Here is a 14,385-nt window from a genome sequence, read left to right as displayed (position 1 = left end):
GTTTACATCCATATTGCACTCATTGGCACTATAACGGAAAACGCGTTGGACCATTTTCAACACAACAAAATGTTATGGCTCCAATGATTGCCCGCCATGTGGAGACTACCCTTCCGCTATAGCATTTCTAAATGCATGGGAGAACACAAAAGAAAACCGGTCCCTGATATCAAAGCCTTAAGGCGTATTTATTAGCAGAATATGCAAAGTATGTCTACCTGACTCATGCAAAAATATATCTGTAACTGAATGATATCGTTTCAAATTTTTAAATGATAGAGAGAGTTTTAGAAAAGTTTCAAAACCTATGAGACTCCTTTGTGGAGTCACGTGATGCTCTATGGCTCATCGCAACAGTTATTCCACACCTCTGACCATTCTACAAAAATTCCGACAAAACATGAGCCAAAGCAATGACACTTTCTGATACAAATCAATTTCAAAACTTTCTACTATTAATGCCAATGTTGTTTCTTTACACTGACAGGTATCGGTAGGTCGTTGGCGTTCACGCCGTCAATCGTCATCCTTAAGCAGTGGTTCTGCAAGTGGCACTCCCTCGCCACAATCGTGTTGGCGACATGCGGCCATTCCCCCGCCACCGTTCTGCTCCCGCCGCTAGCCATAGAGCATCACGTGACTCCACAAAGGGCCGCCTTTCTTCTCTCAATTACAGGGATAGCCGGGATATTTTCATTGACAAATTCTAAAAAAGGTCCTAAATTACAATATACTTCCCGATATATGTTTATACATTGTACACCTGAGTCATGTTACACCTTGTTTTACATTGTATTTTCAGGATGATAAGTTTCAAGTTTCACGTTTTATTTATAATAAACCAGAAGGTCGTAGACCCACGAGGCATAAGTGCACAATGGTGACCATACAATAATACGTACTTGTGCGGTATCATATTGACTAATGAATTTAATGACAATGCCTTTTGTAATAGACTGTTACAAAATGTCGATTGGATAACGTGAAAAGCTTTCGCGGGCATTTCCATGATTGCAAGTTCATTTGTGATGGGACTTTCCGCATTCTGTGACTGTGAAAGAAACAAGAAACATACAAAAGATGTGGAAATATTGCCGAACCTTCTGGCAACGTTAAACTAGTCGGAGTATCAATGTTGGTTTTACAGCGATTGTTAATGAGAACAGCTCAAAGGTCAACCATTCGTAACTACTCGGCTATCTCCGGCAATCTCCGGATAGCCTCTTTTATAGTGAACTACCCTAACGATTAGCAGTTGAAAAGATTCGATTATTTGCTCGTGAAAAGTAACAATGTTACAGACAAACAGCATCTTAACTATTCGGCCATTACCGGCATTGTTCTAGGCGATGGGCGGGAGCAATGGATATTTAGAAATTAAAACAATATGCTCTTGCCTAACATTATTGCATTTCTAACAAAGCATTTTGCATGTTACTTTGAGCTTATGGCAACTTGATTTCAAATAATATCTTTATTAAAATACACTTACAGAGAAGCTTAATGTTCAGCAAGTATTCCATAACTTAAATTTGGCCCGCTGTGGCCAATAACTATATGGAATTATAACACAACGTAACAGTTAAGAATTTATTAACATTTCTATAATACTCACTGTAATAACACAACGCGTTGAAATAAAAGAAATACATTTAAGGCCTTCTCTTATCGGCTTAAACTAGGGTAAAAAGATCGTAAGGTGTGACGTCACGGCATCAATAGTTAATCGATTCATTTAGATACTCCCATAACCAAACTAGTGTGCTGAAATGCTTGGCGCGATTGGCTTATTTTAAGCGAGAACTCTAAATTTCTGTTTAAGATGTATGTGTAAAATGGGTTTAGTGATGTTCCAATCTTCAAAGGTTTAAAGTTTTCAAATTAATTTGTTAAATTCGATTTTCTTGACAATTCGAAAATTGAACGACTGCTATTGCCAACACTTTTTTACATGAATAAAATAAAATCTTAGCAATAAAAAGGGCGGAGTGAACGAACCGAGCTCCTTTTTTTAGATTTTACATAATATGTTGTAAGTGTCTTAGGGTATGACCTTTTTAGCAGGAGAGAACCTATTAATGAAGTCATGTCTATTTAGATGTAAAAGTACAACTCTTAATGAATATGAGTGGTAAGGCCTTTCATTGGCTGGAAATGTAGGTTATTACCTAAGTAAATTTCTATAAAGAAACAAAACATCAATTTAAAACAATGGTATGGAAATAATTGTGTTTCCGTTGTTATGGTTATATCCAGATATGTCACAGTTGCTATGGTAATGTATAGAAATATCACCGTTCTATGACAGTCACCATTGTTATGGTGATATATATATATTGCGCCGTTGCTATGGTTATGTGTAAACATGTCACCGTTGCTTAAGCATTGTGTAGAAATGTCACCGTTGCTATGGCAATGTGTAGATACATCGCCGTTGGAATGTAAATGCGTAAACATGTCAATGCTGTTGTCACTTTTGCTATGGTAATGTGTTGGTTTATCACCGTTGCTATGGTAAAGTGTAAAAATGTCACCGTTGCTTAAGTAAGGTGTATAAATGTCAGCGTTGATATGGCAATGTGTAATTATATCGCCGTTGCTATGGTAATGTGTTAAAATGTCAGCGTTGCTTAGGTAATGTTTAGACATGTCAGCGTTGCTAAAATAATGTGTAAGTATATTGCCGTTGCTACAGTTATGTGTAGATGTATCACAGTGCTTGGCAGTGAATCACGGAACAGGGTTAGCGTCAGAAAGAACACGAAGAAATACAATAAAATAATCATATGGAAAAATATTATATAGATTAAACATGATCACATCAATTTGATAATACTGACAGTCAACAGCGGAAATGTACACATAGTACGTTAATAAAATGTATACACATGTAAATATAAAAATATAATAAAGTGAAAAATCACAATCTCCTTTAAGGGGACAGTCCCGAAACTGTATAAACAAAACAGAAGAGAATTCTAGACTGTTATTATAAAACTATGGGATGTCTAATATTCTGATAATTATTAGTGTGCCAAACAAACGCACGACAAGAAGTTTCCAACAAACGCCAGATATCTCCAACCCGTCATTCCGTTAAATTGTTCACGGCGTCTATAAAAATGATACAGTGTTGACATTCGACAATGTATAAAAAATGCGTCGCTAAAAATAGAAAGGTTGAGAAACGTTACTTGTACGTGTACGTGTGGACAACTGTTGAATGCTTCGTCACCCATATGTGTATTACATACACTTTAACAATTAGCGGATATCGAGGGAGCAGATAAAATGTGTGATCTACCTAAGATAGGTTTGAAAATGCTTATGCAAAATGAGTTTACATAAATATATCATATTTACCGTGACATGGACATAAAATGAAATCATGCTGTTTGTGTGCTATAGAGTTTTCAGACAGATGCACAAAGAGAGTTGTCATGGCAGACGACTTTTAAGTCCACTTTACAGGATATGGTTAACTACACGTACACGTTCAACAGCGTTTCGCAACCTGTGTGTTAATTCCTAGGTAGATCATGTGTTAATCACAGTCGGCAGGAGTTAGTGTGGGCATGACAAACTCCGAATGACGTACTCCGATCACGTGACGGGGCGTACTTTCTAAGTGGCTGTTCACGTTCTGTGGGTTGTAGGCCCCGGGTCCCGGGGTGTTGTCTTTCTTCGTGGGCACATAGTTGCGCCCAAGTAGCGAGTACTGGGGGCTTTTATTTTTTGTAACACTCGGATTATTCACTCCGTCGTTCGCGGGCACCGCGGCGTGTTGGCCAGATCTTCCGCGAAGCACAATAGGTCCCGACGCGCGTACAGGGATACGGCCACGCCGCCTTTCTGGTGCGGCACCTTGTACCCCAACGTGGACGGAAGCTGATAGGTGCTTGGCGACGGCACAGCATCCACCGAGCGCATCCGGTTCCGGGTAGACAGGGAGTAACTCGGGGCCTTCCGCTCCCAAGGAGGCGCCATATCCGTGTTGTAAGCGCCAGGACCTGGCGTCACATTTTTAAGGACTGAAATATCAATTTACAAATTTACGCATCGCTATTTAATTAAGCAAAAGTTTGTCAATACATGTTAAAGATCGTTACGAGGTCGTTATCTAGTCCCATAAGAAAAAAGATGCCAGCGTGATTTATTACAGTTTAAAGGTGTTCTTCAACGAATAGAACCAAATTGAATAAGAATACAACTATATAACCTAACGACCGAATTTTTAGGGACGGATGTTTTATATAAGTATGTATCATGTGCAAATATAGCATATGCTTTGACGGTTTCAAACAAAAAGTTCCCATACACAATGATGAAAGTGTTTTGCGTACTCGAATATCAATCACATCAACGATCAACAAGGAAATAAATCAGGCAATTGCAAAATGCATGCCCATGATATGAGACTCTATTTACTGAAACAAAAGACGATTGCTGTAAGTACATTGAAACATTATATTACCTAATTGTTACAACTCATCAACTATGCATGGTAACTAAGAGATATTTGTACTGGCATTATTACCTCTGTGAAATATTTGGTTTGCTACTCGTTTTTATGGCCATCTTATAAAGTATTCAACAAGAGATAATACGATAGACGAACGAAAACAAACAAATGCTTTGTTTCAATTGTAAATGAATATGATGTGACATTTTTTTACGATAAATAGATAAAAAAAACTGGTGGGTTATCGGAGATGGCAACCTAGAATATCGCACCCACCTCATAAATATTCATGCTTAATATGAAACATTTGAGCTCCCATACCTTCTTCTTTTGTTGTGGGTTTATAAAACATTTCAGTGAATGTTCATTTCAGCAATCAATACAACAGGATTAAGCTAAACTCACGTTTTTACTAATTTGCGTAATATTTAATATGTGATAATCCCATTACACCATTTTTTCATTTGTCAAATTCAATTGAATTACTATGTATTTCGGTAATTGAAATTATCTATATTTAAGCCTGTTTAGCTAGCGAATTTTCGAGAAATTGGGGCCAGGGGCAGTTCCAGTAATTGACGTTGCGGGGGGGGGGGGTTAGTTAGGGGCACAACCTTTTGACAGTCACCACCTTCTTAGAACTGAATTAAAAATAGTTTAAAATGTTGGCAGGGGTTTTAAGGGGTAATTCCTCAAGACAATTTAACAATGGATAGTCCGAAATTGAGCGTATTTGATTTTGATTATTTTTTCTCCGACATTGACATTAAAAGTAAACCTGGACTTGGTGTACCAGCCCCTCCCCCTCCCCTCCCCCCACACCCAGGTCCGCATGTGCACTAACTTGGACATAGCTAGATACGGCATATACTGTAATGACTTAATTCAAAATGAGATGACATTCATGAGTAGAAAACATTGTGTAGAAAAATATCTCGTACGTAAAACGTCTTAGGTGAGAGGTACGCCAACTATATTCCATACACAGATAGCTAGTATAGTAAGTACCTGGTGTTTTAGGTCTGCCCCCAAACGAAAAGGAGGGTGCTCCTCGGTGTGACCCAGAAAACATGGGGTTGTAGGCCGGGCCAGGGCTGTCTGACTTGAACGCTGAAAAAGTGAAACGTGAAAATATACAATTGCAGAGTCGGACATAATCGACATCGATATGTTACCAAGAATAATGTTCCTAGCGGAAACAAAAAGGCAAAAATTATTTTATTTTCAACGTGGATGTTATTACGTTTACTCGATTTTGTTTATGAAAGGGCAAAGAGCAGTTTCTATTGGAAACATTGTTCACGCTTACATATCCGTAGTAACATCGTCCGTCGTTAAGGAAATTATACAGTGCATAACATTTTGTCAATCATAATTTTCAGTTCCACGTACCATATTTTATTAAATATTCATATCTACAATGTTGAACAATGATTTACGCTGATTGCATCGGAAACTGCTTAATAATCTTACTCAAAGTCATACTGGCAATAATGCACTATTTACAAATCTATTGTAAATTTATGAAGGTAAAATCATAAAGTCATGAATTTTAATAGACGTATTCATTTTTTCTTTCACAATACAATGTCTATATTACCTAAAATCAACGTTAGCCAATTAAAAAGAAATGAGTTAAGTGACTGTCAGCATTGAAATTAAAATCACAATGCATGGCGATTTTACAAAATTTACATTAAAAGGTTATAAAACTACGAAGGAATCGATTAAGTATGGGTTATTTTGTTCAAAGAATTAATAAAATAATGTGATTGATGTTAACTCCATGAACTGTAGGGTAGACCCATTTAACCATTTTTCCAAATTAACATAAAATTTATGTCTAGCATTTCCATTTACAACCAACATTATGCATTGTTTATTTTAAAGTAAAACCCTTTCAATAATTAACCAAATGACAAATATCCTTGCTAAGAGTCCTGAATAAGTTAAAGACAATTCATTTCTTTAGCCTGCAGTTATGTGTGTATTCTGTTACCCCGATTGTATTTCCATATTATATTAAAGAAACGCTTACAGGTGGTGATGGTGGTGGTGGTGGTGTGTGTGTGTGTGCGTGTGTGCGTGCGTGCGTGCCTGTGTGTGTCTGTCTGTGCTTATGTGCTTGTGTTTGGGTGTGCTTGCGTGCAAATGGTTGTGTTTTTTCTGGCAATGACTTTATTAAAATATTTCACTGTTACCATATTAAGTTAACAAGTTCTACTGTGTTCTTCAGTCAAGTTGAGAAACAAATAATAGAGACGTTGCCTAACACTTCTTGTACATACACGGGTATACTGTGAAAGTACACGTACACACAGATGATACACAAACGACCGCGACTCTTACATGTACGTGTAGGAACATGTACAAGTACACATGTACTGATGAGTTTCTCAACCTCTCTGTTAGTAATATTCGGCGATCATGGTTACATACGTGTTTCGTAAATCAAACATTTTTTTTTATATTAGTTCACTTACACCATGATCTTGTTCCAAATGAGAAGGAGGGCGCGAACTTCCGGGTGAGGTCCGCCTGGTTCCGCCCTATCGTGGTGGGTAGCTGGTATTGAGCTGGGCCCGGCCCTAAAAACAGAGAAGGAAGTGTTATGGTCACTTTGAATAAAGTATCCCATACTTTTGATAGCAGCAGAAGTGTAGCATGTAACCTGTGTATTTGGCTTTACAATTCCCGGGTCAGTACACAGTAGTTTGATGAGGATGAACTCATGCTTTGGTGTTATATGTCCTGTATTTTTAAGTGACCGTTGACCTAAAATATCATTAACAAAATATCAGATTTATCAGAGGGACCTACCAATGATTTAGAATGAAATAACTATGAACTTCTATTGCTGAACAATATTAGAAAATCTCGAAATGCATTAATATCAACCCATCAAGAAACTTATTTCTGTATCGTATTATTTTCACATTATTATATCAATGGGCAAGCGTTTTTAACTATATACCTTACACATTTGTGGAATCAGTTTGCTGGAATATATTATTATTATATAATCATTAAACAGTATGTCTATTTCATCATTGTATTAATTCTCATGTTGTTAAAATTTACACGAACGAATAACTGCATTAAGGGGCGGGGGCTTTACATTGCAGGTGCGTAGCTAGGGCCAATTTTGGATAACGCAGATCGATGCCTAACCCCTTCACACCCTGCCCTTCTTCGGTTTTTATTTCAAATTCGTCTTTTTTAATGACCAAAACTTTGACCAGTCAAAATTTTATTACGCAACTGCATATTTGCGTACAGTCAGCTACGCGCCTGTCATTACGATAAACTCTGTGTTATGTAATGTCACGTTTGAAAAAGGCTCATTCAGGGGTGACTTGAGTTATAGGCCCATTGTTTCTGTTTCCCAGTAGGTACAAGACAATTAAACAAACATAGATGATTTAAACAAATACACATATATGTTTTTTTACCACAAGACGAGCATTAACGTCTAGACACTTCATTAAAACAAACAAACACTACAGACAACCTAGGTTCTCTAAAGATTCTAGTATTTCATTCTATTGTTATCTCGTCTAGTTAAAAGCAATTATTCTACCGCTTCACTTGAAAGTGTCTAAATAGACATTGATCACACTTTAAGTAGTTCTGTTATGGAAGACAATCGGGTATCCATGTTCAGCGGTATTCAACGAACTAGTTAATCATTTATAAATGTATCGTAGTCTGAATTGTATACCTCCATCATAAACATTTCTACAAATGCAAAATGGACAGTCTGGAATTGGCAAGAGCTCGATATAATCTTACAGAATCTCGACCTTTAAACCATCAGATCAGTGACTTAAGGGTGCACTCTTACTCCCAAATAAGCTTACCCACAAGCTTTAATTGTTTGAAAAATACTTTGAATATACCAAAAAGGACTAATAAATGTCGAAAACAATAGTTCCGAGGTTTATTTAAGAAATGAATTGCGGGGTTGATGTCATTATCGGGGTATGAACACAATTGGGTTGGTCAATGCGTGTGGAGTCCGAAGGACTCCACGCGTACTTTGACCAACCCAATTGCGTTCATATCACTGATAATGACATCAACCCCGCAATTCATTCCTTATATTTACACCAATAGTTCATTATTTCATTCAATAATTGTTAAAAAAATACTTAATTTCATTTAAGAAAATCTTTCAGTAATCCGTTCTTACCAATTCTGTAAATAGAACGACCCGATTGCAGCCGGAAACATTTTTTTTCAAATGACGTCACAATAACGCGGGAAAAGATCAACCACTTGAAATCACTTCAAAACGTAAAATTAAAACACTTCTGGTACCAATATATTTAAAATATAATAAACTTACAATTTTAAAAATTTTGATCTATATTTTACGGGACCTGCAGACACAATACAACCAATAACAATATCAATAGCTTTCATGTATATTGTTATGCCAAAATATTTAATTATTTAATGTCAAAATATAGATTTGCAGCCATAGCGTTTTCAGAGACCTGGCTGGACAATTCAGTTATGGACTCGGAAATACAAATTCAAGGATACAATGTGATCAGAAAGGACCGGAACAGACAAGGTGGTGGAGTATGCTTATACGTTAATGAAGATCTGGCGTTCACCGAAAGACGGGACCTAGAAAATGACAATCTTGAAGCAGTGTGGGCTGATATTTTATTACCAAAAACCAAACCTATTTTAATAGGGTCGTGTTATAGACCACCTAAACAAACAGATTTTGTTGATATTTTTGAAAATGTTTTATCTATGGTTAGATCTGACACAGAATGGTACATCCTTGGTGATTTTAACATTTGTTTTTTTGCAAAGAAATCAGCTCTTTTTAAAAGGTTTGAACAAGTTCTTAATATCTTTAATCTAAAACAGATCATAAACGACCCTACCAGAATCTCAGAGTCCTCCTCTTCTGTGTTAGATCACATTTTATGTAGCCATCAAAACAAGATTGTTCAGTCTGGTACTCTTCCGATAGGTCTCAGTGATCATTTGCCTGTATTTTGTACGCGTAAAACACAGAAAGGGACGTATAATATGCATAAGAATGTTGTTGTAAGGTCTTTGAAACATTACAATGTAGATCATTTTATTCACAAACTTAAACTTTGCGATTGGTCAAACATGTTTATTGCAAAAACTGTAGAAGATTCATGGCTGTCTTTTAAAGAAACATTTCTGTCAGTTTTGAACACTGTTGCTCCTGTTAAGGAAGTCAGACTAAAACAAAGAAGTGAACCATGGTTAGATTCTAACATTCTGGAACTCATCAGTCAAAGAGATGCTTTTTATTTCAAATTCAAAAAATACAAACAGAAGGAGATGTTAGATGAATATCGTTTTTACAGAAACCTTGTTCAGACAGAAGTAATTAAGGCCAAATCGGAATATATGTCGAACAAGCTGGAAGAAAATAAAAATGATCCAAAAAAGCTGTGGTCAGATTTAAAAAATCTTGGATATAGTAGTAAAAGTAAATCTTCTCCAAATATTGTTTTGAACATTGATGATAAAATTGTTTTGAACCATGTAAGATTGCAAATCACTTTAATACTTTTTTTACTACTGTAGCCTCAACTTTAGTAAAAAAAAACTACCTTTGCCCTTCAATTTGTTTAACTATGAGTCTGACTGTTTTAAACGATTTTATAAAGATAGAAATCCTGACTCTGTTAAATTTAAACTTCACACTGTTAGTGAAGAATACATTTACAAGGAACTATGTAAACTAAATTGTTCAAAAAGCACAGGGATAACATTCCTGCAAGATTTTTAAAAGATGCTGCACATTTTTAAAGATACCAGTAACATTTCTGATAAACAGTTCTATCACAAGTAACATTGTACCATCTGAACTCAAAAATGCTAAAGTTAAACCATTGTTTAAGAAAAACAACAGATCTGATGTTTCAAACTATCGACCTGTAAGCATACTATGTATAGTTTCAAAAATCTTAGAAAGAGTTGTATACAACCAACTAGAATCTTTTCTTGTTAAACATGGATTATTATACGAACTTCAGAGTGGTTTTAGATGTAACTATTCAACTGACTCCTGCCTAATTCATTTGACCGACCATATAAAAGAACAAAATTCCAAAGGTCTATATACAGGAATGATTATGCTGGATCTTCAAAAGGCGTTTGATACCGTAGATCACAAAATTCTATGTCAGAAGTTAAAAAAAATGGTGTGGATTCAATTGATTGGTTTCAATCATATTTATCTGGACGTAAACAAGTTGTCAATGTAAATAATACAACGTCTGAATTCATGAACATCTCTTGTGGCGTTCCTCAAGGAAGCATACTTGGACCGTTGCTGTTTTTATGCTATGTCAATGATATGAGTATAAGCATAAGTGAAAAATGTAAATTAATATTATATGCAGATGATAGTGCTATCCTTTTCTCACACAAAGATCCGTCTGTTATTAGTAATGTACTCGGCAAGGAACTTGAAAACTGTAGTAAGTGGTTAGTTGACAACAAACTGTCTTTGCATCTTGGAAAAACAGAATGTATTTTATTTGGGTCTAAAAGAAAACTAACAAAAGTTGATAGCTTTAATGTAAACTGCAATGGCCATATCATAAAACCTAAACAATCTGTTAAATATCTTGGAAATATACTGGACAATGATCTCAGTGCTGCATCTATTGTTAACAATATTGTCAGTAAAGTTAATTCTAGGCTAAAAATTTTATATAGACAAAATCGTTTTTTAGATATGAATCTAAGAAGATTGTTATGTAACTCCTTAATACAATGCCATTTTGACTATGCATCGACATCTTGGTACAGTGGTATATGTAAACAATTCAAGAACAGATTACAGGTCACTCAGAACAAAGTTGTCAGATTTATTTATGGCTATGATTGTAGAACTTCCCTGAAAGTCTCGGCTTTCAGTGATATTGGATGGCTTAATATAGAAAATAGGATAAAGCAACTACGACTAAACCATGTACATAAAATCTTTAATAGCAAATGCCCATTATACTTACATGAACATTTTACTTTAGTCTCATCCACACATTCTTACAACAGTAGACATAGTGCTGGAAATTTTAAAGTGCCACAGGCTGACAGTTTTATATTAAATACTTTCTTTTATCGAGCAATCCAGGACTGGAACAGTCTTCCAATAAAGTTAAAAGAATTGAAAAATAAGAATACTTTTAAAAAAGAAGTGAAATCACATCTCATTGTTGGTATGAAATGTGCAGAAATGGAAGATTTCCTATTTTATTAATTGTTATTCATTTAATCTTGCATATCAGTCCAAAGATTTTTGTCATATTATGCTAAGTGTCATATGGTTTTAACAGTCGGTTGCATTATAACTGTAAAAGTTCGATATCAAACATTTAATCATTCTTTAACTGGTCAAGAGTACATGCATGTTATTTTTGTATAAGTAAACCTAATTTAAACAGCTTAAAACTGAGATCTTGGCAAATAATTATATTTGTCATAAGGACCCCATTGGAAATAAGTTGAATAACTTTAATGGGTTATCCTGTGTTATATATTTGTCACATTGAATTAAATCTTTGTCAACGCACGTATGTATCCAAAGCATTCTAATGATGTTGTGCTTTAGTATAGATATCATCACTAATACTTTGTTAATCAGTCTGTGTTATAACTTTATGAGATATTTGGTTTGTTACAATGACATATATATGCACGAATAAATCTATCTATCTATCTATGCAATGAATTACGATCCGAACATATCCGAAGATGTTGCGTTCATCAATTGATGGACGCAATTGCCGAAAGGCAGTTCATTTAAGGAACGGAAGTTGAGGTGTAAATATTTGAAAGAAAGGTGCAGAAAACTCTGTATTACTACCTTATGAGATGATAGTAGATTACAGAAAATATTTTAGCATTCACCATTCATTTAATAATTTTGTGTGTTCAGCTATTAAATACACGATTACAATCGTGTTATCAGTTATTCATATTTTCCATAGATGCATTATATAATAAGTAGTTTAAGGTTTATCACGCAAAGTTTATATTTTTATACATGTATATGTATCGATTTTGAATAATAGTGTCACTTAAAAAAAAAGCATTTATGATTACTCTCAATTCTGTTCCTTAATTGCAAGTAGGACTTATTCTTGCGATCTCATACTCACAAATATTGACTATCATGATTGCTTTGTGATTATCTGACTACTTCCTATTATATGTGTTTGAACTTATTAAATTAACAAACTGAATAAAGGTTAAACCAAACATCCGTATAACGATATAACTCTGCGACTGTAACACATTTGTCTTGCCCGTCATTGGTCACCAACACATAATTCCTGACCCTAGCAATGGCTACGACGTCTATTGTGTTCCCCAACCACAACCACAAATGACAGTATCAGTCAAATTGATAAAAAATGTACTAATATTGTATACATTAACTAGAAGGTATGAAAGACCGCTTTCAAACTTTGTCTAATATACCTGATTTTTAAAAATGAAATAAAACGAATGTTGTGAGAACAAACCTACACTTTTCATAATACTATATACTAATAATATGTTCAAATACTTTTGCGGACATTATGTTTAAAAAGGTTGGACGGGTTTCAATATTTACATCTCAACTTCCATTCCTTAAATGAACTGCCTTTCGGCAGTTGCGTATATCAATCGATGAACGCAACATCTTCGGGTATGTTTGGATCGCAAGTCACCGCATAACAATATACATGAAGACTATAGATCTTGTTATTGTTTGTATTGTGTCAGCAGGTCCCGTAAAATAAAAATCAACATTTTAGAAAGTGTTAATCTATTAAATTTTAAATGTATTGTTACCATAAGTGTTTAAAAGTGATTTCAAATGGTTGATCTTTTCCCGCGTTATTGTGACGTCATTTGAAAAAAATGTTTCCGGCTGCAGTCGGGTCGTTCTATTTACAGAATAGGTAAGAGAGGATTACTGAAAGATTTTCTTAAATGAAATTAAGTATTTTTTAACAATTATTGAATGAAATAAGGAACTATTGGTGTAAATATAAGTAATGAATTGCGAGGTTGATGTCATTAACCCCGCAATTCATTGATTCTGACAAAACAACAGTTAAATACATGCACTTTTTTCTTTCTATCGTGCAATAGTTATTGAATGTGCAAAAACAGTCACTGCATAGGCCTACCTAAGTATATGAACGTTTTGTGTTTTTAACAAGATTCTAACATTTAGTAAATGTAACACTAACATTTAGTCTTCATAGATATAAAGAAAACTTGTATTCTTGTTGATCATGCATGATGAAGGTAAGCTTTATTTTTTATTGTTTTACATGTACATATAAGGGTCTTTGTAAGAATACGGAGTGAAAGTCGATTATACCATGCCGGTGAAATGCAAAAAAAAAAAATTGACACAATTTAAATGATTTCTCGGAAATGTGTTTGAATCTATGGTCTTCTAGGCAAAGGCAAGCATTTTATGTTGCCATTTGTTTTGTTTTATTACTGAAAAGAAAATCATGTTTATTTTGCAACGATTCTTTAAATGTTTCTTATTTATATCTTAATATGTATATAAGTATATAAAAAATAATGATATCTGACTGATGCTTCAATACATGCTAAAAATGCTTGTCTTGCCCTATACCAACATTAACTATCATAATGCAGAAAAATGCTGTACTTCTGGAACCACGTTTTACCAAACATATAGCCCATAGTTCTTTGGCCACCCATTAAAGGGACTAGACACCAGATGATACAATTGCACGAAAAAAAAGAAGAAAATTGTCAGAAACTTATATGACATTGATATCGTTGTACAACGCATTTAATCTTACTTACTGATGTATCACATTGCTTACGACACATGTATCTTGCGTATACATGTATTTCCAATTCGATATTTACAGTGG

At 34.8% G+C, this 14,385-nt stretch overlaps 1 pseudogene; it reads right to left on the bottom strand.

Annotated features, from left to right (window-relative positions):
* Nucleotides 1-1,576: 1,576 nt before the first annotated feature.
* LOC128238859 (uncharacterized) overlaps nucleotides 1,577-14,385 on the bottom strand; it is a 27,008-nt pseudogene continuing 14,199 nt past the window's right edge.

Source organism: Mya arenaria, chromosome 6 (genome assembly GCF_026914265.1).
Source record: "Mya arenaria isolate MELC-2E11 chromosome 6, ASM2691426v1".
NCBI lineage: Eukaryota > Metazoa > Mollusca > Bivalvia > Myida > Myidae > Mya > Mya arenaria.
Note: the sequence above shows the minus strand (reverse complement) of the source record. Positions and strands in the feature narration are given on the sequence as shown.